Genomic DNA, 27,453 nt, shown 5'->3' on the forward strand with positions numbered 1-27,453 from the left:
GTTCCAATGGTTGCAATGAGACCCTTCAAATGTTTCAGAAACGTGTTCATAAAACAATTAGCCCTTTATTCTTTGATTATCTCTGTTACAAGGCAGGGATCTCTTCAGATTGGATGTCAGGAACAAGTTTTTTTCCCATGAGGGTGGTGGGACTATGGCAGAGGTTGCCCAGGGAGGGGGTTGAGGTCTCATCCCTGGAGATGTTTGAGGTTTGAGGATGTTCTGAGCACCCTGATTAGGGGAGATTTAGATTGGGTGTCAGGAACAAGTTCTGTGCCATCAGGGTAGTGGGACCATGGCAGAGCTTGCCCAGGGAGGGGGTTGAGGCCTCATCCCTGGAGATGTTCAAACTTGAGGATGCTCTGAGCACCCTGATCTGGGTGAGGGTGCCCCTGAGACTGCAGAGCTTGGACTGGGTGGCCTTGAGAGGTCCCTTCCACCCCAAATTATTCTATGACTCCTAACTCTTCTGTATTATCCATCTCAAAAACATATGGCACAATTTTCCAGATACTCTCAGCTCCTTTCTTCTCACTGCATTATCACACAATAATAATGGTTGAAAATAAATGTCTCTCTCAAAAGCATTCATGATCTGATTCGATCAGTGTAAGAGCAGGCACTGAGGTCTCAGTGCTGCCACAAAGTCAACAGGAACCATTCTGTGAGATCTGACCCCTACTCAATGTGCTTTAACCCCTGAAATAATTATTGACTATCAGAATATTAGAGCTGGCAGAGAGAAGAGTGGCAGCAGAAGCCACTGTGTGACTGAGAGCAACATATTCTTTGGTTTTTTTTTTCATTTCACTGCCTCTGAATGTCACAAATCCAACGTCCCTGACTCCTGCTCTTTGCATTTGAGTAGTTAAAAATAATAAATAATAATAATAATGTGTAAACTCGTGTGGCTCAGACAGCAGCCAGCTCTGTATTGAGTATTCAGCAGAGGAAACTCCTGTGCTGTTTACTCCAGCCTGTGTTCAGAATACATTTTGCTCCTGATAAACCAGTGACAGACAGGGTTATGTGGGGAACAAATGCAAAGGAACTGAAAACTTCCTCCCTTCAGTTAAACCATTTTCCTTGGCTTCAAGCAGAGATGGAATTAATGCTGCCTGCAAGCTTGACAAGGACAGCAATGTCCCAGCACAATTACAGTTATCAAGAGAGGCCAAGAGTCCCTCTTTAATGTGACACATTTTTGGATCAGAGATGAAAATAAAAAGGAAAAAAGGCACTACATTACCATTCCTGTCCCAATATCCCCCACTTCAACATTTCCTTCTGTGTTCTCTTCTGCAGCTCTCTGATAGTCCCAGAATACAGCTTAGATCACAAAAGAGAAAAGCCTAAAATGATGGGGAGGGGGAAATGGGACCAGCTTCACCTTCCAGGGCTGGTTAAAATAAATTCATTCCTTTAGAAAGATGCACCTATATTAGATAAAATTAGGAACAGATTTTTTTTTTCTTTCATATCTTCTCTGTACCTCTTAAGGGAGAGCTCATCAGCCCAGCCCAAGGATGGAGAAGGGGCAAGGAATGCAGCTCAGCCACCCAGGACTTGGCCTGTCCCTTCTTCTTTCCTCTTTCCCACCTTCCTCCTGTCTTTCACCTATGTTGCAGTTATTTTGGGAAAAAAAAAACTATGTTCTTTGTCCTGTTTTGAACACAACTGAGCCAACAGCTCATCTAGGCCACGACCAGACCTCCAGGCATTAGAACTCTCCCTGCCAGTAACAGTCTAAATTATCAGCCTCTTATTAGAGAAAATCTTCCTGTTCCTCTTTCTTAAACAAATGGAATTTGTTTGGAATTTTATCCCTCTCCTCTCACCAAGAACACAGCAACACAACCTGGGTTGCCCTCTGCAAGGTGATGTTACAGCTCTCACCCCTCCTTTTTGTTAGGGATGCTTTCTCCTCCAACCTGGGGACATGAGCAGTAAAACTGCCTCTGCTTTCATTGCTTTTTGTGACCTTGCCCAGTGACCTTGCCACTGCTTTTCAGGTTTTCTGGGAATTCAAACAAGGTCTCCTGAAGAGAAACTATGGAGGAAGCACTAGAAAAAAAAAAATCACATCCAATATAACTAAAACTCTAACTGGAAACCCATCAGGAACATTTTACACTGTGCCTAGGACTTCAGTTGAATGAAGTAACATTTCCTATCTAGTTTTGGGGGTTTCTTTTGGTTTTTTTACTAAGGCTGACAGGAGCAGTGTTTGCACACTTGGAATTTGCTGCTTACTTGACACAAGCCGAGTTCTGGGATTATTTTGGATGCCAATGATGCTCCCAAAAACTTCCTGCAAAGCTCATCTCTATGAAGACACAAGGTAAGGACAGGGGGAGAAGAAACTCCCTCCTGCACCTCCTCAATCCCTGCTCCAGTAGAACTTTCCTGTTCCCAGGCAGAGGATGGATGGGTTTAGTTGGTTGTGACTCCTGGGAGGGATGCTCACCCCAAAGAGAAGTTACTGGCTGGCAATCAGCTAAGAAGAACAAGTTCCTACCATACAGAAAGTAATTTATGGGCCACTGGAACCTTGGTTTTCAACAACCCAGCTGAACTCATCCATCTGAGAGGTTGGGGAAGGAAGATGTGGAGATATCATAAACCTACCAGTGGCTGAACCCTGGAAGCTGCTGCATTCCAGCACATGTCAGGCTTGGAGATTATTTTCTGCTTTCTCATGAGGCAGAAAGAAGCCTCAACTTGGCAGCATCATTTTGTTTTCTTCTTCCCTCCTTTATCCAACAGTCCTGCAGAGCATCCTCAGGAGTCAGAGCATCACCAGAGCAGTGGGTAAGGGGCTTTTGGGGGGTATTGGTGCATGTGCTGGCCCAGTGGAATCCCTAGAACTGGATCCAGAAAGGGTTGTCCCCACTTGCAGTAGCTGTCCTGGGCTATTTATTTTATTATTATTATTGTTTATTATTTATTATTATTGATAATAAATATTTTTTATTATTGCAACTTATTGCTCACTACAACACTTAACAAGAGAAGGAGAAAAAGCAAACAGCAGCCCCTTCCTAGAAATAACTATTTCTTCTGCCTGAAAAGAAAAGCCACAAAACCAACCACAACACAACCTTTCTCACTCAAAAAAGACCCCAACAAAACTAAAAAGTGGCTGGAGCAGTCCCCATGCCCAGCTCCACACCCCATTGAAGGCAACTCCTATTTAACTCCAGCTCAGTGTCAAACAGAGGCAGGAGAAGAAATCACTTCCATGGTTATCAGGAGAGCTCACTGCACTTTTTATCATTCTTAGACTCTGCAGAAATGCCAGCCACCCCAAATGGATTATACACAGCATATGCAACACATACAGAGGGGGAGGGAGCATCATAAATTAAAATATATCTTCCATATCAGCACAAAAAGAAAAAAAAAAAAAAAAAAGACTGGGTCCCTAACTACTACAGACTTCCAAACTTTTGAGCAAGAATGCCATCTACAGGCCTGGAATAGGATTCTGCAGGCCTGGAATAGGATTCTGCAGGCCTGGAATAGGATTCTGCAGGCCTGGAATAGGATTTTTCTCAGCTAAATATGGACCAGGAGTAGAACCAGACAGAAAGTGAGCACTCAGCTCAGTAGATGTGGTGACTTTCATATGCTAATGCAAAGTTGATTAAAAATAAACAAATACAACAAGTAAAATACTTGGACCTCCTTTCAAAAAACAAAACAAAAGAAGAATTAAAAGACTGTGGACCCTAAAATACTAAATCTTTCACAGAATAACCCAGAGATGATCATTATCATTATGGCCCTGTGTTCTGCATGCATATTTTGTGAAGAAAACTCCTTGCCCATTCTTTAGAGGTTAGCAGTGCATTGTGTTTTGGCTGCTGCTTGATTTAAGCCAATGCAATGCCCTGAGGCACTTATTAAAACCAGAAAAAAAGAGAAAAATGCTCTTAGTGTTAAGCTCAGATTGGAGCATCCCTCCTCTACCCTCCAGAGGAGCTGTCAGGCTGCTCACTCCTCCTTATTGGGCCCCACTGAATTCTTTTTGATACCAAGACCAAAAATAATTAAAGAGTAAAATAATTCTACCTTGATGTTGGTTTTATGCAGAACTGAGAGCTCTGGACCTGGTGGCATTTTAAATCCTCAGGTGTCTGCAGAGTGTTGGGGCCACTTCAGGTCTTCAGATCCAGTTCAGAAGCACTAGGAGAGAATAAAAAGGAAAAGTTGAGTCCTCTAATTAGCCTGAATAAAACCAAGGACATCAGTGAACGCTCCAGAAATTCCACAGCTGAAGTTTTTGTTACTAGTGAAGCAGTTGTCACAAGCAGAATCTTTTCTAAAGCTCAAAGGTTCTTGTAAAACTTGGATTTATTTGCCCAGTTCTCCACTGTTTTACACTTAATTCACTGACACTCCTACACCTGTAACCTCCGTTTGTCCTGCAGAGAATACACCATTTTTACATCTCCTATTTAATTGAAACAACAATTTTTCTCCTTTTTCTCTCCTCCTTCCCCCATCTTCTCTCTTCCCACCTCAAATTATTCCAAGCCAAATAGCTTCAAACTGGAGGATTTTTTTTTTCCCATTTTATTATTCAGTTTGTATAGCTGTCAGACAAATGAATTCCCTTTGATTTGTTTGGGTTTTTGAGAGTGTGGATATATTAATTCTTTGAATTGCAGGCACTGTTGTTTCATTTTGTAAATAATGTGCTGTGATTGCTCAGTGTTGTCATCCTGCAAATCAAACTAAATGGCAAACTTATTACTGGAGAACCATTTCCATCATTTTACCCATGGCAACTGGACTTAAAGGAGGCAGAAAATATTTGATTACAGAAGGAAAACTCATAGAATTCAGAAGTTTGGGTTGGAAGGGACCTTAAAGCTCATCCAGTCCCAGGGACACCTCCCACAGCCCAGGGTGCTCCAAGCCTCATCCAACCCATTCCCAGGGGAATCCAGCACAGACAAAGAGCATTTGGAGGCAGTCCTGGACAGATAGTCCTTTGAGCTCTCCTGTTCTTCACCATCAGCAGAAATTCTGGATCCTGGAAAGAGCTATTCAGGACACTAAAATAATAAACTCATAATTTAAAAAGCCATCAGAAAACAGGGCTTTAACTGGTTGTACTGGGGGAAGTCAAACACTCCCAGGTTATGTTCAGGAAGAGCTTCCAAGAGGCAAGCAGTGAAATCTCTGTTTGACTTCTTACAAAAGGATTGTACCTACTCCTGACACAGGCACAGCAGCCAAAAAAAAAATTAAAAACCAAACAAATCACATCTTGGAGCCCAAATGCTGCAAGGGAATTGTTCCACACCTCTTAATGCAGAGGAAGGCAGCAATGGGGTCTTAGGGGTCCTTTATAAAAGGACCTTTAGGGGTCCTTTGGAAACTTTTTCCTCTTCAACTTGTCTAAAATGAGAAATTGTGAAGACTACAGGAAAGTTCTGGGCTGTGGGCACAAATAGAACCATGCTTATATTCTAAAGGGAAGTGAATGAGAGCTCTGGAGGTGAGATGATGAACAGTGAGCTCAGATTGATCCCAGGGGAATCCAGTATATATCCAGATAGTCCTTAGAGCTCTCCTGTTCTTCACCATCAGCAGAAATTCTGGGACACTCCCCAAAGAGGTGACACCAAATCACAGCAGAGTTCCATCAGTTTCCAGTGGGGACACTCAGCACCAAGAGGTTTGGACTCAAGCACCCACAGCCTTATTTTTCCTGGAATTACCCAAACACAGGAGAAAGCCACATCAAAGCATCCCCTGGGGCAATGACTGCCCCTCAAACCCCAGGTGGGATGTGGGACACCCCATCAGCTCCCCTACAATCAAACCCAGATCCATTTTGCTTCTTGTCAGCCCAGAAATCCACTGCCAGATGCTCATCCCCAGCACTGGGCTTGGTCTCCATGTGTAATGAAAAATAAATCAACCTTCTGCTGCCCAGGAGAGGAGGGAGGCTGGAACACCTGCTTCTAATTATTCTCATCCTATAAACATTCTTGGAAATTGGAAAGCCCTGTGTTTTAAGAAAGGGAGAAGTGCCATTGCCAGCTCCACTAAATTGAGTAGGCTTGGGTCCAGTAAGCAGTGAAAGAGAAAATTATGTGTATAGCCCCTGGCATACAGCTGATAAGGAAACCAAGTGGGCATCAAGTGAAAAGCTAACTCTGCAGACATTCTGTCATCTTAGGGAGCACACACACAAATTATCAGCACAAATTCTGGCTCTTCACATCCTCCCAGTAGTTGCTTTTCAGGCTTCTCAGCTCTGGATGCCATTCCCAGCAAAATGGATCCTTTGAAATGGCCCAGATTAAGAGAAACCTTGGGCAGGTTCATCTGATGTGTCCAGCAAAAGCTGATTTTTAGTGTTCTGGAAGGGGGCTGAGCTGTTGCCACCTCATTACTTCTTCCAAGCCTCTTCCAAAGATGGATCCAAGTTCTCAGCATCATCCAATAAAGTCATCCAGGCCTTTTGTTGATTCCTTTTGCCTCCTTGAAGCTCTCATGAAATGCTGTCAGACCCCTCTGGCTCTGTGGCCAGTGATGAATGCAGAAAGATGGAGTGGCAGTGGCAAGAGGAGATGTATGGGGAGGAGATGTTGTCCCTGTGCCACTCCACACAGCAGGGAAAATACTGGAAAAAGCACAATTTTGGGTCTCACTACCCAGGCATGATCCATCATTCAACAAGACTTGCTGCTCCTATGTCATGAAATGGGGGCCACCTCTCCAAAACTCCCATTAGAACTATAAATAGCTGCTTAAAATCCTGAGTTTCATCCAGACTTGCAGTAATTACCTCTAGAAGATGTTTCCCATTATAATTAATCAATGTTGCATGTTCTTGGCGTGGGCTTTGCTTGGTTTGGTGTTTCTACTGCTGCCCAAGGCAGCTGTCACTGTCCTCAATCCCCAGGAATATTGAGGGTGCAGTGAAAGCAAAGAAAATAAGATATGGGCTTTGTCTCCCACATTACAAAAGGATTTTTGCATAGTTCACAATCCACAGGGTGAACCCCTCAAGAACCTACCCCAAAAATGCTCCATTTTGGTTTACTTTAAGCTTAGTAATCAATCATTCATAAATGCTTCAGTGTTGCCTCAGCTAAAACAAAGATTATTTGAAAGCACCCAAGTGCTATGTTGGCTGGTACATCTCCTTATTCTTCCTGCACTAAAAATAAGTCTTACAATTGGCTTCTGTTTCCCTGGTTGAAAAAAAAAAAAAATAATAATTCAACAAGTTGCATTCTAAATCTGAACAGCAGTGCTGCACGCTTTGCAGATTTGCCTTTCAGAGACAGACACCAGAATCACAGAACTGCCACCCACTTCTTTCCTCTTTAATATTCTGTGCAAGTTCAATTTATTTTCTTATTTTAGCACAATGCAGACGTACATGTCAGCTATACAGAACATTCCATCTGATTTTAAAAACTATTTAAACATAAACTCATCTTTTCTGGGCACAGAAACTATTTTGGAGGGCAATCCCATTTATTCTTTCCAAAACGTTGATGAAAACTGTAGGGTATTTTTATGAATTATATTTCAATTGGTATGCTTTTACTTCACATGTTAGGACATCTGGTCAGATTTTTAGTTTATCAGATTCCTGACTAATCCTACAGAAATATAACTCCCAGGGGCTAAACACAACTGTCCTGGTTTGGGCCAGGATAAAGGTGGTTTTCTGTTTCTGTACTTTTGCTTTTAGCTCAGTCCCTTGTAAGTAGTCTCTCTGAAATTAACAGCAAGTTTCTCAGTCAGTGTGTGCTTCTATGATTGATAACACTTGATGTTTAGAGTTCCAGCCAGAGACTGGTATGCAGAGCCAAGGACACTGCTTTCCTCAGCTCTGAGGAAAACATTTTACCGTCCAGGAGGACACAGAGGCCCCACCTGAGCCCTCCTTTGGGGAGGAACAGACAAGATAGATGCCAGAATTGACCAAACAGAGTATTCCATCCCATATACGTCACACTCAGTATAAATTTGAGGCATCACGTGGGCCAAGCCAGATCTTTTCCTGCTTCCCTTCCTCCCCGGCATCCTGGAAGGATCCTGTCTGTTCATCTGCCTGTGGTCCTGATCCGTGCCAGCCCATATCTGTGTGTTCCTGCCTCCAGTTCCCGACTGCTGCCGACTCCAGGAGTCCAGCCTGGACTTTCCCAGGGCTGCCCTACAGCCTCGGGGGTGACCTGAGAGTTATTGGGGGAAAGGAGGGAGGAATGTGGTTTCCATTTTCCTGTATATTTGTATATATTTAGTAATTTTTCCTATTTATCATTACTGTTTCATTAAAGTTGTGTAGTTTAGTTTCCAACCCATAAGTCTCTCTCCCTTATTCTCTCTCCTTCTCTATCAAGGAGAGAGAGAGATTAATAGAGAGCGTCTGTTATTCGGTTTAATTGCCGGGCCAGTGTTAAACCGTGACAACAACTCCCAGCAGTGGCTCTGCAGAAGGAGAAATGAAGAGCTCAGCCACCTCTGGGTTCAACTTCTCTGCTACATGTTCTGCTACATGTTCTCTTTGAAACCCAAAGCCAAAAGCACTACTTAATCATGAAAAGTGTGAGTTAGGAGACTCCAAAACTTCAACTATTTGCCCTTAAACCAAGGGCAGGAAGAGACCAACCCATTGACTAGAAATGGATGGAGCCAAGAGAGCTGGAAGATGCTGCCCCTTCCAGCACCATCACGTGGAACTCCAGCTCCTTCCCAGCTGGTTTTTATTCCAGAAAAACTGCACTGAAGAGAGTGAAACATTAATTTATCTTAATGTTACATATTTTAATAATAATAATAATAATAATTCTGATTTAATTCAGACTTGCAGAACTGAAACCTCCCAATGTGCTCTCCCCTATGCTGGTTACTCCTTGGTCCTATAGAAATAAAACCCAAAGGATAAATTGGATGTTCTTTAATGTACTGAATATGGACTTGTGGTCCAAACCAAACAAGGTTTTGGTTACATTACCAGCCCTCTCTTCTGCTCTTCTTTAAATGCTAAAACAAGTTCAGCACCTAAACTCATCCAGCTCTTTCTATGTACTGGCAAATTGATGCCTTCAAGGCTACAGAATTCATCTCCAAGAATACAAAACTTAAAAACCATCCTTACATCATGAGTTTAGCAGTTTCTAAAAGGAAAAACACACCAAAAATAAGAATATTCCACAAATCAAACCTGCTGTGTGCAAAGACCTTAATAAAATATATATTATTAAATACATGACAGATGTAAAGGGGGGAGGAAGCTCAGCTGCAGGATGCCAAGGCACAACTTCAGAGCTGTGAGCCTACAGGGTAACACAAATCCTCACTAAAGATGATGTCCTACCATGATCTGCAGAACCAGAGCAGCTTTGAGGGATGATGGGATGTCCACTGAGAAGTTTGGTCCAAGCTTTTCCCTCTCCATGAGCACAAAACCATCACCTACAACACGAAGCTGCAGCTGCTTGGCTGAACTCACCAGCCTGCTTTTCCAGACAACTGAACATCCCAGGTTTTCTACTTTATTTTAAAAAAAATTCAATCTGAAAGACCTACTTTTACAGCACCATCATCAATATTTTATATTTTCTCCCTTTTGCCATAAAGACACCAGCCTGATTTATACATTGGTTTAAAAGAAGTACTGAAGCCATCATATCATGCAATATAAAATACCACCTTTGTCTCCAAGGGAACATCACATTTTAATCCAAAGCTACAGAAATAGTCTGAGAATTAAACCTCCAATAAAACTCAGTGGGCAGAGCATGAAGAGAAAGGAAACTCTCACATTCCTTAAAAAAAAAAATGAGCTTGCTTTTGCCACAGAGCATTCCCAGAAGGACTTTCAAAGTTTATTATTTTATTTCCCCGACATATTTGGCACATCAGAGTGACAAAGCATGTTTAGCAGTGTCCTCAATTGTCACAAATGATCTATTTTAAGTGGCTGAATAAAGAGCCATTAAAATAGAGGCTGCATAGCAATGCTGAGCTGCAGCAGCTCGCAGCCCAGCAATCCATCTCTGCCAGCAGGAGTTTTAGTCATTTGAGCTTCTTTTTATTCCTTTATTATCCATTTGTAGAATGACCCACTTATTGCTAATAATGTCAGCTTCTTTATATATATTTTTTATATAAATTTCTTTTTTTTAAGGAAGCAAAAGCCTCATAAAAAAAAAAAAAAAGCCTTTCAGCCATTGTCATGAAAGCAGGAGCAGGTCTATATCTAAATGTGGGGGTTTTTTGGATACCTACTCTGGATTTTCCTGATTTCACAACCAGTTAGGCAAAAGCCATCTGTATGCACAAAAGACCTGGGTAATATTCCTTTTGAAGAAACTCTGGAAGCTCTACACTTACTCATACACCATGAGAAATCCCATGGGATTCTCTCTTGCATCCCTGGAAAGGGCTCAGCACTGGGTTAAGCTATTTGCTGTGAGGTGATTTACACCTCAGTCCCATTTTATTCTGCAGTCTTGCCTGCTTCAGTATATTTTATCCAACATTAAACACAAAGTGTTGCAGTGGAGAAGAGAAATATGAAAAAAAATAAACAATTGAGATACCCTTGCAAGAGTCTGAGTCATTGCATTGTGACACTGACCAGCAGTGTGAAGAAAAAAAATAATAATAAAAAAAAAGCATTGATTTTCCCTTTAATTTTAAGCCATGGAATCACAGGATGTCAGGTTGGAAAGGACCTCAAGGATCATCTGGTCCAAGCCTTTTAACTTTCTTCTTTATGAGATCTCAGCACCCCAAGCTGAGACTTCAGGGGGGGGGAATCCACCCCTTCCCCTGGGAAACCATCCCAATGTCTGACTGTCCTCATGGGGAAACACTTCCCTCTTGTGTCTAAGCCCCTTCCAAGGCCAGGTTCACAAGTTATTCCTGACATGCAAACACTTTTCCTGGCTTTAAGTGAAGAACATCAACAACTCTGAGGTCAATCACAGTTAAACCAAAAACCAACCAAGACATCCAGCCCAGAGCCCTGCATCTCTCACCTGCTGATGTTTTGGGCTGAAAACCATTCACCTCCAATCTTGGGTACCCAGTTAGGTTTTTCTACTCCAGAGCTTCTTCTAGAAGTAAAATGACCACATGGTCCCACAGCCTGCAGCTCATCACCCCTCATGTTGGGGGTGAAACCACCCCCAGCTCCAGCTGAGCTCAGGATTGCTGCTGCTCTGGGTACATGGCTGGGGGCAAAGTGGGTTTCTATTTATTTTTTTTCATCTCCATTTCACATCCCACCCATTTTGGGGTTTCCTTCATCCCCCACACCCTCAGTAGATGCCCAAGAACAACCTCCGGCCAAGAAGGAGGAAGAACATTGCTTTATATCCATTGGGAACAGTACAAAAGCTCAAACAGAAGCAGGGAGATTGAAGTAGAATACTGTGATTTTTTTCTCTCTTACTGAGGAAGTTAATCAGTGGAACAGATTGATCAGGGATCTCCATCAGGAGAGGCTTTGAAGAAGAGGTTAGACAAACATCTGCCAGGCAGGCAAACAGATTACAGAATCTCTCAACTGGAGGGAAAAAAAAAAAAAAAAGCCAAAAGGGGACTTTTCTCTGGGGGCTAAACCTCACTTCTAGATGTTCCACACCCTCAGCTCAGTGCCTTGCATGTTGTCAGTATTTTATTCAAAGAAAAGTGGAGCCAAGAGACTTCCCCTGCTGCAGAGGGCAAAGCCAGTGGCAGAAATGGGATCATCACCCCCAAAATCTGGAGCTCCAGCCCTCCTAGCCCTTTGTAGGGCATCCCTTGCATACACTTCTGAAGGGGGCAGAGGGCAGCACCCTGGTGCAGGGCCCCATGGATGTGTGTGCACAGCTTCAGCATCACCCCTGGGGGGTTTGCATCCTCTCCTCTTGGAAGAAACACAGCAAACCTGGGGCTCAAACCACATCCACCCCCCAGAGCCTTTCCCTGATGCTCTCCTCCATCCCACCTGGAAAGGTGGCAGCATCCCCTTGTGCTGTCCCTGGAGCAGGGCAGGGATGGGACCATTCAGATCCTTTTTGGCAGGATGAAGTGTTTTATTTTCCATTTAATCAGGGGGGTTCCCCTCAGCCTCACCAGGGCTTTTCCTTCATCCACAAGTGAGCACTGCACCTTATTTCATGTGTTATGTTTTTACACCCATTTTATCTCTCCTGCTTTTTAAGTTTTACTTAACAGCAAGCAGCTTGTCTCCTTAACAGCAAAGTGACAGAAAACAAATGAGTTTCTAAATTTAAAACTGTGTTCTGTTGCCAAGGCAACTGAGGAGCTACAATTACATCAAGCAAATAATACCTACTTGCAAGAACAGAATAAAAACTGATCCTGGAAAGAGCTATTCAGGACACTAAAATAATAAACTCATAATTTAAAAACCTATTAGCAAAGCAGGGCTGTAACTGGTTGCACTGGGGGAAGTCAAACACTCACTCCCAGGTTCTGTTCAGGAAGAGCTTCCAAGAGGCAAGCAGTGAAATCTCTGTTTGACTTCTTACAAAAGGTTTGTACCTACTCCTGACACAGGCACAGCAGCCAAAAGAAAAAAGAAAAAAGACAGAAAGAAAGGAAAAGACAGAAAGAAAGGAAAAGACAGAAAGAAAGGAAAAGACAGAAAGAAAGGAAAAGACAGAAAGAAAGGAAAAGACAGAAAGAAAGGAAAAGACAGAAAGAAAGGAAAAGACAGAAAGAAAGGAAAAGACAGAAAGAAAGGAAAAGACAGAAAGAAAGGAAAAGACAGAAAGAAAGGAAAAGACAGAAAGAAAGGAAAAGACAGAAAGAAAGGAAAAGACAGAAAGAAAGGAAAAGACAGAAAGAAAGGAAAAGACAGAAACCAAGGAAAAGACAGAAACCAAGGAAAAGACAGAAACCAAGGAAAAGACAGAAACCAAGGAAAAGACAGAAACCAAGGAAAAGACAGAAACCAAGGAAAAGACAGAAACCAAGGAAAAGACAGAAACCAAGGAAAAGACAGAAACCAAGGAAAAGACAGAAACCAAGGAAAAGACAGAAACCAAGGAAAAGACAGAAACCAAGGAAAAGACAGAAACCAAGGAAAAGACAGAAAGAAAGGAAAAGACAGAAACCAAGGAAAAGACAGAAACCAAGGAAAAGACAGAAACCAAGGAAAAGACAGAAACCAAGGAAAAGACAGAAACAAAGGAAAGACAGAAACCAAAGGAAAAGACAGAAACCAAGGAAAGACAGAAACCAAGGAAAAGACAGAAACCAAGGAAAAGACAGAAACCAAGGAAAAGACAGAAACCAAGGAAAAGACAGAAACCAAGGAAAAGACAGAAACCAAGGAAAAGACAGAAACCAAGGAAAAGACAGAAACCAAGGAAAAGACAGAAACCAAGGAAAAGACAGAAACCAAGGAAAAGACAGAAACCAAGGAAAAGACAGAAACCAAGGAAAAGACAGAAACCAAGGAAAACAGAACAGGAAAAGAAACCAAGGAAAAGACAGAAAGAAAAAAGGAAAGAAAGAAAGAAAAAAAGGAAAAGAAAGAAAGAAGAAAAGGAAAGGAAAGAAAGAAGAAAAGGAAAGGAAAGAAAGAAGAAAAGGAAAGGAGAGAAAGAAAAAAAGGAAAAGAAAGAAAAAAGAAAAAAGGAAAAAAAAAACCTCACATCTTGGAGCCCAAATGCTGCAAGGGAAAGGTTCCACACCTCTCAATGCAGAGGAGGCAGCAATGGGGTCCTTTATAAAAGGACCTTTAGGGGTCCTTTGGAACCTTTTTCCTCTTCAACTTGTCTAAAATTAGAAATTGTGAAGATTACAGATCTCTGAAAAGTCAAATTCATTCCTGAAGACCACTGATTAAACAGCAGATCCTCAAACAGCCCTCTACAGGTACCAGCAAGCTGCTCCATGCCACAAGGTTTGTCCAGACCTGCCTGTAAATTAATTTTGGGGGGAAACATGAAGCATGTCTGGGTAATAGGAAGCTCTGAGCTTAATCCCATTAGGCAGAGAAATCCTGGGCCATCCCCACCAGCCCTTCAGCATCCAGCAGCCCTGTCCCTCACCAAACCAGTTGCCTTCCTTGCCCAGTATCCCTCCAACAGCTGGGAAACTTCTGGTCATTTCCAACCTAAATTTATTCAAACCTAGTTTGCATTCCCTTGTTCAGAGCACAGAAAAAAACATCTGTCCTGGTTTGGGCCAGAATAAAGGGGATTTTCTGTCTTGTACTTTTGCTTTCAGCTCAGTCTCTTGTAAGCTGAAATTCCCAGCAAGTTTCTCAGTCAGTGTGTGCTTCTAGGACTGATCCCACTCCATGGTTAGAGTTCCAGCCAGAGCCTGGTGTGCAGAGCCAGGGACACTGCTCAGCTCTGAGGAACATTTTACCCTCCAGAAGGAATAAAGAGGTCCCACCTGCAGCCTCCTTTGGGGAGGAAGGGACAAGAGAGATGCCAGAATTGACCAAACAGAGGATTCCATCCCATACACCTCATCCTCGGGAGAAATTGGAGGGATCACCAGGGCCAAGCCAGTTTCCAGCTCCCTACCCTTCCTGCTTCCCTTCCTTCACCCAGCATCCTGGAAGGATTCCATCCCTTCCTCTGCCTGTGCTCCTGATCCGTGCCAGCCCATATCTGTGTGTTCCTGCCTCCAGCTCCCAACTGCTCCTGACCCCAGGATTCCAGCCTGGACTTTCCCAGGGCTGCCCTGCAGCCTCGGGGGTGACCTGAGAGTTACTGGGGGGAAGGGGGAAGGAACCTGGGATCCATTTTCCTGTATATTTGTATAGATTTAGTCATTTTTCCTATTTCTCATTCCTGTTCCATTAAAGCTGTGTAGTTCAGTTCCCAACCCATCAGTCTCTCTCCCTTATTCTCTCTCCTTTCTTTATCAGGGAGGAGATGGGGGATTAACAGAGAGCAGCTGTTATTTGGGTTAATTGCCAGGCCAGAGTTAAACCCTGACACCATCCTCTAGACAGCTTTCTCCTCCTCTTTCCTTTATCCCCCATTGCATTTACACAGAGCAATCACATCCCCCTCTCTCTGTCTGGATTTTGCTCAGCTTCCCAAGCAGGGATGCTCCAGTGGGAGCTTCTCTCCTGTCCCATCAGCAGGAAAACTTCCCAACCATCAGTTCCAGCCCTGCTTGGGTTGTCCCTGAGCAAAGGTGCCCACAGCCCCAGAGAGATTTCACCTGAGGACCTTTCCCAACATCCACCCCCATCCCATTTACAGCTCAAAAGCATCCTGTGAGCAACTCAACACGCCCAAGGTCTTTCTTGCCTCTTGTTGCTGACTGATTTTCATCTCATTACTCCTCAAGGCACAGCCCTGGACTTGCACTACTCAATTTTAGCCTAATTCTATTATTCTGCCCAATTAATCCAATCCTCCTTCGTGCTGACACTGTCTCCTTGGTTTTTGTCACCACCAAATTCCATTTGCACATTTGGACTTGTTTTTTTGCCAAAATCATGAAAGTATCAAACAACATTGGTCCCAAACCAGTCCCTGAGAAGCTCCTCTGGGTCCCCCTCCAGCCCCAGACTCATCCAACACAACCCCAAGCGTTTGCCCATCTTAAGCCTTCTGCAGCTTTCTTATTAAATCCAATTATCCCTTGGTTTAATTCCTAATTGGCTTCCTGCAAACCCCACTCCTTGATTTATTCTTTGGAGACTTGATTAAAGTTTAGGCAGGTAGGAAGGAGAAGAACCACCCAGATTTATCAGAAACCATCACTGGGACATAAAGGAAAAAGAAAAAAAGAGGAAAAAAAAAAAAAAAAAAAGAGAGAAAGAAAACCCAAGGCACTTCAAATCAGCAACGAAGTTTGCACTATTAAAATATCAGGAGCATAAGACATTTTCCAGAAGGGTCCCCTGAGCAAAATCAGTATTCCTATCAGGATATTTTCACTGTTTCTTTTCCAGCACTGGCCCAGACTTCAGTAAAGTTCCACCAGGGATTAATTTGACCCAGTCTCTTTGATACACTCACAGCAAATCAATCTTTCATGGGGCTCAAGCTGTGAATACCTGCTCAAATAATTAAAACACTCAGCAGGGAAGCTATTCAAAAGGTCATCTTTTAACAAAGATTAATTCAATTTTATCTCCGAGCCATAAAGTACCAGGCAAAAGAGCAGAAAGCAATGGGCTGCCCAGTGTCTCTCTCATATTGGTGTTTTTTAAATTCTATTTATTTATACAAGGAGTGAGAAGGGAACTGCACATGCACCTTGAACTCATGTAAAATTAATGCAGGATATTGCACTGATGGTCCCTCAGTAGAGGGTAAATAAAAGCATTTTATTTGTAACTGAATCTCTATGAAATAAAATTGGTTTTGTGCTGCAGCAATGCTTAAATCCTCTATATTCTTCCACCTGCACCTAGGGGTGTGTGGTTCTAATTTAAGCCTTTCTGCAAGGATTTCATGGAGGCATCCAGGTTTTTCTTTAGGGAAAGAAAAATATAAATGACAACAGGTTAACTGAAGAACAAGGAATGGTTTCACAGAACTCCAATAAAACCTTGATGGAAATAGGGATGAAGCCTCCAAGCCTGGATGATCTTCTTGGGGCATTCAAGAAGAGCTCAAGGAAATCAGATTTTTTTGCCAGCCTTTAATATCTGTTCCTCCAACACTGCTGGCCAGCCTTCTACAGACATCAAAATTATATTATTTGTCTAAATAAACTGATTTATTTGAGCTGAGCCATTGTATCTATCATTATGGCCTTCACTTCATCATGTAATAGACATAAAAGTAATTCTAAAAATGAAGAAAAAAGTACTCAAAAAGAAAAGTGGATATTTCTGGAAATGATTATTTCCAAGGATTCAGATCCAGGACTTTCATTTTTCCTTTTTCTGCATAAGCAAAATAAAATATTGTCTACTGGATAAATATTCAAGACTTGACAATATCTGGATTTTCTTTCAAATACATTTAATCCTTCAGACACTTTTTTAAGTCCATTTAAAAAAAAAAATAAAATAAATGCAATCTCAAATCTGCCATTCACAATTCTCTTAGGTTTACAACTAAAAATGATATTTAACAGTATAGGAAAGTTGTATGGTGCTACATTTCTCCCAGGCAGATTTAAACCCCTGTCTTTATCCTAAGTGCATCTAATTAGTATCCAAGCTGGCACTTGGGTTCAAAGGCTCTGAAGATGTGAAACAAGAATCAATTTTTTCAATATCAGACCTACTTTGTTCAGTTCAAACAACACTGAAATTATGGCCTTTCAAAGGCATTTGGACTTTCATATATTTTTTTCTTATTTTTGTGGGAGGGAGATCTCAGGAGATGAGGTTTTGATTTCCCTCCTGGCTCTCAAAAAGACAAAGGGAGAAAAGAAAACATTCTGCATCTAAACTTAATTCCACTCTTCAGAAAGGCTACTGACTCCATGCAGGAAAAAAAAAATACCCTGAAAAATGAAAATGGAGAGGGAGATTAGCAGGAAATCAAAGGCATTAATATGTTTGTCTCCAGCATCAAAGCAAAACTCTAGGGAGAGCTGAAGAGTGGCTGAATCAGGAGAGGTTTTTAGCACTGCATCTCAGCATCTGTCACAATAGGAAATTTACCCAAAATATTACTGAGCACCACAGTCAGGTTAGGAAATGTTCCAGTGTATAATGAAAAATACAACAGGACCTTTGTAAAATTAATTGCTGCCAGACTACACCAAAAAAAAAAAAATTAACTAAAAAAGCAGCACAGCAACCAAATGACTTCAGAGTTCAAGCCATAGGCTGGGACAAACAAAAAATCCCCATGTGCAGGGTAGAATATGCAAAACTGAAATTTAAATCAAGTTTGGCTTTTTTTTCTTCATTAGGCTGCCTGGCAGGGCAATGGAACACCAAGGACAAAATTCCTATGGTGTTTCATATTTATCAGAAAATGAAGTGATGATACAGCAGAACCTATCAAGAGATTCTGGTGTAGCTCCCTAAAAACAAGGGAATTTTTTTTCCCCACAGTTGGGAAATGTTTTCCCCCAGCATTCCCAACTCCTTCCAATCACACACTGCATGGCAGCAGCTGCAGAACTTCCTTAAGGATAGGCCAGGCACCAAACCTCGTGCTTTTCCTCTCATCCCAGGGACAAAACAAACTCTCCAAGGAAAACTATTCCAGGAAATGTCATTTTCTGGGGCTGCCGCCCTTGCTCTCTCCTTTTTTCAGGGCACCAAGCAGCCTGCCCACAGCCAGATTGGGGGATGGACACAGGGATGCAGGGACACCCCAGGGATGCAGGGGGACAGGTCTCCCCTGAGCCTCCTCTTCTCCAGCCTCAACACCCCCAGCTCCCTCAGCCCTTCCTCACAGCAATTCTGCTGGATCCCTTCACAGCCTCCTTGCTCTTCTCTGCACCTGCTCCAGCACCTCAAGCTCCTTCCTGAACTTCCTGAGGGGCCCAGAACTGGACACAGGACTCAAGCTGTGGCCTCCCCAGGGCTGAGCACAGGGGCAGAATCCCTTCCCTGGACCTGCTGGCCACGCTCTTCCTGAGCCAGCCCAGGATGCCATTGGCCTTCTTGGCCACCTGGGCACACTGCTGCCTCCTCTTCAGCTTCCTGGCAATCCAGACTCCCAGCTCCCTTTCTGCCACTCTGTGCCCAGCCTGGAGCTCCCCATGGGGTTGTTGTCTTGAACCTCATCCCCTTGGGATCAGCCCAACTCTCCAGTCTGTCCAGGTCCCTCTGCAGAGCCCTCCTGCCTTCCAGCTGATCCACACTCCCCCCAGCTTGGTGTCATCTGTGAATTTGCTGCTGATGGACTCAATCCCCTCATCTAAATCATCACTGAAGATATTGAACAGCACTGGGCCCAACACTGATCCCTGGGGGACACCACTAGTGACCGGCCGCCATTTTGATGCAGCCCCGTTCAGCACCACTCTCTGGGCCCGGCCCTCCAGCCAGTTCCTAACCCAGCACAGGGTGCTCCTGTCCAAGCTGGGGGCTGACAGCTTCTTCAGGAGGATGCTGTGGGAGACGGTGTCAAAGGCTTTGCTGAAGTCCAGGCAGACCACATCCACAGCCTTCCCCTCATCCCCCAGGCAGTCACCCGATGATAAAAGGAGCTCAGGTTGGTCAGACAGGACCTGCCCTTCCTAACCCCGTGCTGGCTGGGTCTGATCCCTTGCCCATCCTGAGGTGCTGTGTGATTGCACTGAGGATGAGCTGTTCCATGACCCTGCCAGGCACTGAGCTCAAGCTGATGGGCCTGAAGTTTCCCGGGTCGTCTTTAGTGCTGTCCCAGGAGCATTTCAGCAACACTGAATTTATAATTATATTTGTTACTGCCTGTTGCTCATGAATGAAGTTTTCATTCCTCCTTCTAAGCTCCAATACACACAGAAAAAAAAAAAAAAACCAAATATTGCTACAATAGCTGCCAGTATTGAAGCTTTATATTCACTGAACACTGTATTTATTCACAAACTTCAAAGGCTGACGTGGAGAATTATGAGGTTATTTTATTTTCTCATGAAAAATGTAGTTTAAAATATATCTTGGATACAACCTGCACTGACACAAAGTTGAAAGATCCAATGTGCTTGAAATAATTTAAAGCTTGGGTCTTACAGAGCATTAACTTGTACACAAACACACACAAATAAAAATAAAAAAAAAAGACAGACACCTTTATGGGGTATTAACCAGCTCCAGGGAGGTGTGAAATGAAGAGATTTATGTGACATGAAATGAAGATTTACATAATTAACCCATGGGAATCAGAGACAAGCAAGCCATAAAGTGAATATGGAGAGAAATTGAGTGAGATAGGTTAAGTTAATTAACCCAAAATGATTAATTTGGAAAGAGGAAAGACACCTAGGAGATGTTAACTCCCTCCAGAGGGGGACAGGATGTTTTTTAAAGCATTTTACATCTTTTAGAATCTGTTACTTTACCTGACTTAAAAAAAAAACTTGTCACAATTTACAAGAGAATTACCAGGCCTTGCCAAGCTGGGCATGGAGCACATAATTACTACTTGTGCCTAAATAAAATTTAACTGCAGAAATTGATTCCTTTCCACATGAAAACTGGATGGAAAAAATCCCCCATGGCATCTGGGGGGAAAGGGGACAGAGGATTTCCCTGCTCCACCCTGGAATTCTGACCTAACTCTGCTAACACCAACTTCCCTGGATCAAAAATTATTATTAATTAATATTGGCTGACTGAAAGCTTCTTAATTTGGGAAGGAAAGCTTCAGTGCAGAACACCCCTCACTTTACTCATCCACAGAACCCCAAGATGCCCCATAACCCAAGCCAGGTGACAAAGTGCCTGCTGGTTTGGGTTTGTTTTTTATTTTTTTTTGAGGCCACCAAGTTGAGGCTGCTTTGGCAGGGCTGGGCTAAGAGAAAACTGAAGATTTTTTATTTTCTGCTCCAAAGCTTTCCTCAGCTGGCAGAAAGGAGCCAAGGATGGAGACACCATGATTTAGGAGTCAATTAAATTTAATTTTCAGAAGGAAGATGACTTGGGTATTGTACACACACACCTTTTGGTTTTGGTTTGTTTGGGTTTTTTTTAACCAAAATCAGCTTAATTTGAAGGCCATTGCAAATATCCTATATGCATGCTCATCTATCTGTCCTACTTCTGCAACCTATTTTAAGCATTAAGGAATTTAAATAGTCTGGGATTCATCTGGGGTTAAGATGAGAGAGCAGGAAACAGAAAGAAGAAAAAAAAAATCCCTAACACCTGATTTAGCTTTGATAACTTGAATTCTTTGTTTTACACAAGTAACAAGAAGCAGTTCTGATTTTTGTGACAATTCTGGGAAGAATCATTCCAGTTTCAGAAGTTCTCAGCACTTATGCAAATCCACAAAATTTTAAGTTCAAAGCCCTTGGATATTTCATTATTTCCAAGCCTGGGGATGTCCTTTCCCTTCATGCAAGTTACCAGACCACTGCTTATGACTTTTTAGATCCCTTTTTTCCCCCCAGATGAAACCTTTCAAGATCACACAATGCCCCTTGAATCTTCCCTGCAGTTTTGCAGCAGACTAAATAAACACCTGTAATTTAATTTAATTTTTTTTTCCCTCCTTACATCTTATTCTTCTTTTAAGTGAAGCCAGAGAGGATCCCTGAAACCAGTGGCCAATTTATCAAGCCTAAGGAAAGGAGTCATAGAATCATAGAACTGGCTGGGTTGGAAGGGAGCTCAGAGATCATCAAGTCCAACCCTTGATCCACTCCCCCCGTGGTTCCCAGCCCATGGCACTCAGTGCCACATCCAGGCTCTTTGGAAAGATCTCCAGACACGGAGAATCCACTACTTCCCTGGGCAGCCCATTCCAATGCCTGATCACCCTCTCCAGAAAGAAATTCTTTCTCATCTCCAACCTAAACCTCCCCTGGCACAACTTGAGACCCTTTGTGCCCTCTTGTCTTGCTGAGAGTTGCCTGGGAAAAGAGCCCAACCCCCCCCCTGGCTCCAACCTCCTTTCAGGGAGTTGCAGAGAGTGATGAGGTCTCCCCTGAGCCTCCTCTTCTCCAGCCTCAACACCCCCAGCTCCCTCAGCCCTTCCTCACAGCAATTCTGCTGGATCCCTTCACAGCCTCCTTGCTCTTCTCTGCACCTGCTCCAGCACCTCAAGCTCCTTCCTGAACTTCCTGAGGGGCCCAGAACTGGACACAGGACTCAAGCTGTGGCCTCCCCAGGGCTGAGCACAGGGGCAGAATCCCTTCCCTGGACCTGCTGGCCACGCTGTTCCTGAGTCAGCCCAGGATGCCATTGGCCTTCTTGGCCACCTGGGCACACTGCTGCCTCCTCTTCAGCTTCCTGGCAATCCAGACTCCCAGCTCCCTTTCTGCCACTCTGTGCCCAGCCTGGAGCTCCCCATGGGGTTCTTGTGTTGAACCTCATCCCCTTGGGATCAGCCCAACTCTCCAGTCTGTCCAGGTCCCTCTGCAGAGCCCTCCTGCCTTCCAGCTGATCCACACTCCCCCCCAGCTTGGTGTCATCTGCATAGTCAGGGATTTTTTACTCTCTGCTTTCTCCCCTTGCACTAATGAACATTTCATTTGACTTTTCACCACTTTTCCCTCCTTTGAAGCCAGCAAATGTTGGCTTTTCAAGTCTGACACTTTATTAATGCTTGGAACAAATGCAATTTCACTCTCGATGTAAGAAGAGATTAACATAACACAAGTGCAGAGCTCCTGCAGGACCTTTTTTTTATGGAAAAAAAAAAAAACAATCAGCAAAAAAACCCCTGATCCTTCTGTCAACTTCCTAACAAATAAACACATTGGGTGAGAAACTAAACCAAAAGCAGCTGCAGAAACACCTTGTGTCTTGAGCAATTTAAACATTACCTGGGCCTTTTGGGGAGAAATGGTCTGTCACCCTTTCTTGTTCACACAGCCACAGACCCAAGAAGAAGCAAATTAAATTAAATTGCAAAGCCAGTAGAAACAACTGCAAAATATATTTATTTACACTGCCAACCAGTATGGAGCCTTGGAATTTTGACACCAGATCTCCAGTAATAAACTCCTGACAGCAGCCACCAGGATGATGGAAAACATGGGATGAAAGTTGGGAAAAGTGAGCAGGGAAAACCCAACTCCTGGGAGGGCAGAACCCAACCCCTCACCAAGAGCAGCAAGAACACAGATGGGGTTTTGGTTCTGCCCACCTTAATGTTTTTTCTCTCTCCTTCACAGTTCCCAAAGTTCTGCCCTTGATAGATCCATGACCCACAAACCAAAAATCCTCACCTAGAGGCAGGTGTATGAAGGACAGGAAAAAGTCCTCAGCATCTTGGTGGACATCAACTGCTTTGTTGTGGTTAAAAAACCTTAAAATAGCCCCTGGTCCTCTGGGTTTTCAGATGAGGAGAGCCCCATGTGGCACTGCTGTCCATCTCCCAAAATTTCTGCCAGCTCTGACCATAACCACACTCCTGATTTTCCCAGCTCCAACCTTTAAGTCCTCACCTTTGCAAAAAATAAAGCTTCTCCATAAGGGATTGGTTGCACACACTCATTTGCACACTCATCTCCAGGCTTCAGAACCAACCGTGGGTGACTTAACCCAGTTTAGGAGGTTCTGACCCACTCCACTTCCCCCCTTCTCACCATAATTTTGGGTCAGAGCCAGGGGAAGGCACCAGATGAAGCCAGAAAATGAGGGAAGGGAAACCCCAGGTGGCACCTGGGGCCATGGGAAGGGGGAGAAGCAACTCCAGACCACAGCACAGAGGTTTCCCAGGGACAGAAGATGCTCCAAGACCCAGAGCCCCAGGTGCTCCTGCCCAGCCAGGACAGGAAAACCCCAAGATGAACCATAGGAACAGAGAATGTGAGGGGAAAACCCCCATTTCCAAGCTAAAACTTCCTTTAAATAGCAAGAGAATCCTATTTATGGACTGGTGGACTTCTAAAAGGAATGAGCATCCTTATAATCCTTTGATGCCTTAAAATAACCACCTGCATCCATCTTTCTTCAACCTTCCCACCCCTTAGCAACTTCTCCTGCCAAGAGAAATTGCTCTGCAGTGGAGAAAGCTGTAAAAGAATAAGAAATCCCATTCCCATCCCCTTCCCAAGGGTTTGCTTGATAAGATACAGCAATTAAAAAAGAAAACAACCAGCTCTCCAGTTGGCTGCTCTGATGGAGCCAAAGGATCTTGGCTGAGCAGCTGGTTCAGAGCTAGGAATTATTTTTTGCTCTCCTTAAGTGCTGCACCAGAATTTCCCTGGGGAAACTCTGCAGGTTGGATGCCAGCAGCACAGATAATGAAAAAAAAAATAAATTAAACTGCCCAGGAGGTGACCAAGTCTCTAAGGACATCTTCAGCCACAGAGTGATGTTCTCAGAGAGTTGGTTGCCAATTAAAGATTCATTTCATCTCCAAAAAAAAAGAAAAAAAAGTCTATCTAAATAACCAGGACCTTTCTAAAGTCTCTTCTGCTTTCTTTGCTTGGCTGGAGGTGTCTCCTACCATTTCCATGAAAATCAAACATGGCAAAGAAATTTCAGCACATTGACAACTGGAAAGTCAGTAGTGAACTACTCAGAGACAACTAAATTAAATGATGACAGCACTACAGTGCTCTGGAATCATCTTCCCTTTCCAGCTGCAGTCTGCATTAATTGAAATCTCTATTTTAAAAAGACAGCAACAGGAAGAAAGGTAGAGGAGAGAGCTTTGATCTATAAAAACATTGAAAGGAACATGTTAGAGTGTCAGAAGATAAAAAGAAAAAGAGGAAGGAGACCTGGGAGAACTAAGGATAAATCAAGCATAATACAGCCTTAAAAAAAAAAAAAAAGTGTCAGAAAAAATAGTGCTGGGAAGCCTCAAGAATAACTTCAGGTAACTCCTTTTCATCTTAGAAAGTTTCAACACCTGTGAGATAAAATCTGGAGCATTGAGACAAAAATAAATAAACAAGAAAAAAAAAAAGACAGGCTGGTTGTTCCAGGCAGAGTTTATCATCCACAGAGTTTTCCTGAGAAAAATGTGCACTTTCAGCAATTAAGTTATTCTAAACTCCAGCCAGAGCATTCAGCTCTTGCTTTTAAAAAAGCACAACCCCTGCCTGCATTTTCTCCAAATACAAACATTCTGCAAGTTAAACACTAATAAATACATGAAAAAATTATGACTCTCTGGACAAGAATTATTTCCATGAATAGAATTTCATCCTCCCATTATTACAATTGCTGCTTCTCACTGCTGGAACATCAGTTCTTATTTATGATCAAGTTTTTGCCAGGTAGATCCAGGTTTTATCCAGGAAAATGGATTTATCTAAGCACACCTTAATACAAACCACTTAGGAAGATGTAAAACTGGGAAGCTCTGCTGCTCTTTGAGCTTAAAGAGCTGGGAAAATTATATTTTGCAGCAAAATCCATAATATTATGAAACCTAACTTTGGGGAAATAAACACAGATTTCTAGCAGCTGCAGGTAACAAACCAGCCCAAAATAGTTACTGTGTATTTTGGGGGAATTAAATTCACAGATGAACCAAACCAACACTGGAAAGAAGTTTGGGACCCCAATCAAAGATCCACAAGAACCAAACCCAAAGCTTTTCAAGGACAGAAAATCTGATCCTTTCTGTCTGATGACCCAAATCTCCCACAAAGCCAGGAACACCTCTTTGCTGGCAAGGGACCACACAAAGGACAATTTGAAAAAAAACACCCAAAAAACCCACTTGCTGGGATATAAAAGAGTTTTTACAAACCAGGAGGAAACGTGCCAGTGTTTTTCTCTTCACTTTTGTACTGATTCCCTGATGCTGCTTGAACACAACCCAAGCCCAGAGTCAGCTTCCATCTGTTCTCCTGGGCAAGGGAGCAAACTGGAGGCTGCAAAGTGACCCCCAGACCTCCCACAGATGCTAAGCTGGCCTAAGAGAAGCCAAGAAACCTTCTGAAATTCTTGAATACAAAGATACTGCTGCTCCCCAAACACTCCTACACCCAGGGGTACCAACTCATCCTATTTTCCTAGCTGGGGAGCATCCCTTCTGGTTCCTTTTGAAGTTTTCCCATTTTTCTGCCTTTTCCAATATATTTGGGTGGGCCAGCACAGCCCTGCCCAGCTTGGTAGCAGCTTTAAAACCAGAAACCAGTGATGTGCAAAGAGCTAAAATGACCTAAAAGTCACTGAAAACTCCCATCCCCTCTGTTCCATACAGAAAAACATCTGGGATGCTTTTCAGGCTGGCTCTGGGATTGAAAAGATGATGATGGGCTGTGTCAGAGCAGGGATTTGCATCCTCCCTGAGCTGTGGGAGCTGTCAAGGAAGGAAGGATTTGTCTAAAAGATGTCAGTGACAGAAAAGGGGGACAAAGCCACCAGGGGGGCAACCTGGGGCCAGCTCAGGTGGGCTCAGATCAGCCCCAAGCAAGACCTTGGCAGCAGTACAAATGTCCATTTATTTGGAGAACAGTTTCATTGCAAGGGCTCCTGTAAAAACACAAGAACTGTGTGCAAGGAAGGGGTTGGTCTGAATCACAAATCACACTGGCTGGGGAAAATTAGAGGAAAAACATCAACTGACACATTTTCATGCTGAATTCGTACTTTAAGTCATTCATTCTTTGCCTCAAACCACTGACAAAATATCCCCAGTATCTCCCAAACTATAAAATGTATTTAGCTGGGATGTTGAGCTCTGCTGGTCACATTCCTCAGGTTTGGTTTGCAGAAGAATTCCGTCTCCAGGCAGATGGCATCAACTCAGAGCTCTTGGAATTATGGAGCTCTGCAACACAGCTCTGCCCCTTATCAAAATATTCCTCAAGGAAATAAAAACCAAACAAAAGGCTCAAGCTGAAGATGCTCACAAGCTCATGTGTTTGCTGTTGGAGCTACCAAAAGGTGCATTAAAAACTTCCAAGAATGTCCCTCTGGTTTGGCTGTCCTGGAGACAACATCATGAGGAAGGTCCAGCTCCCCCCTGGGGTCTGAAACTCAGAATCATCTCCAAATTTTGGAGCCTTTGATTGATGTCCCAGTGATTTGGGCCATTCAGAAGATTCCTCCTCTTGCCTCTTAGCTAGAGGACTCCTTGTGCAGAGTCTGGAGCAATTCACACTCTGATGTTGGCACCAAGAGTTCCCAAAATGTCCCAGCACTTCAGGCTGGACTGCCAAGAGGAGAAAAAGATATATATGTGTATATATATATATATAATGTTCTCCATTCCTTCACAGAAAACAATTGGAATTTCTGCAAGCCAATCCTGAATAAGATCTGCAGAGGATTAAGTTTTTAGTGGGTTTATAGCCAATAAATTCAAGGAAAAATCATTGCACTCAGGAGGCTCCTGGTCTTTGTTTAAAGATTTCTGATCCAACCATTCTGAACAAAAATCTCATTCTCTTGGCTATACCCTCCAAAATGTTTAATTACATTATTATCCACAAAAAATATAGGTTTTTTTAAGAAATGAGGCTAGATCCAGAATTACCCCTCAAGTACAAACACCACTACAACATTCAATGTGCCAGGAGCCAACTGGGCTGAATCCCTGGAGCTCTCTGCCCTGAAGCCAAACATGGAATTGGTCCCAATATCCCCATGTAGCTCAAGTTCAACAAGGCTCACACCCCACTGGCAGTTTTTCTGCTATTTCTTGAGTTTTAGTTAAATCTCCATCACTGGCTCAAAGCACCATGAGGAAAACAAACCTCAACCTTTTCCCCATGACCAGGAGCACGAAGGTGGTTTAATTCCTGGCTCAGAATTAAAAGAAGACAGTTGGTGACCTAAATCAGAGGAAGCAAGGAAAAAAGCAATAAAAAAACCTGCATTTTTTCTTTTTTTGAGGAGGAACATGGAAAGGTTCCCAACACTTCCATCCTCTTTGCACTGAAGGTTCCTGGCAGGAATTAAGTGGTTTGGGAAGCCCAGAGCTGGAGTTCTCTGGGGGGAGA

The sequence above is a fragment of the Calypte anna genome, chromosome 9 (genome assembly GCF_003957555.1).
Source record: "Calypte anna isolate BGI_N300 chromosome 9, bCalAnn1_v1.p, whole genome shotgun sequence".
NCBI lineage: Eukaryota > Metazoa > Chordata > Aves > Apodiformes > Trochilidae > Calypte > Calypte anna.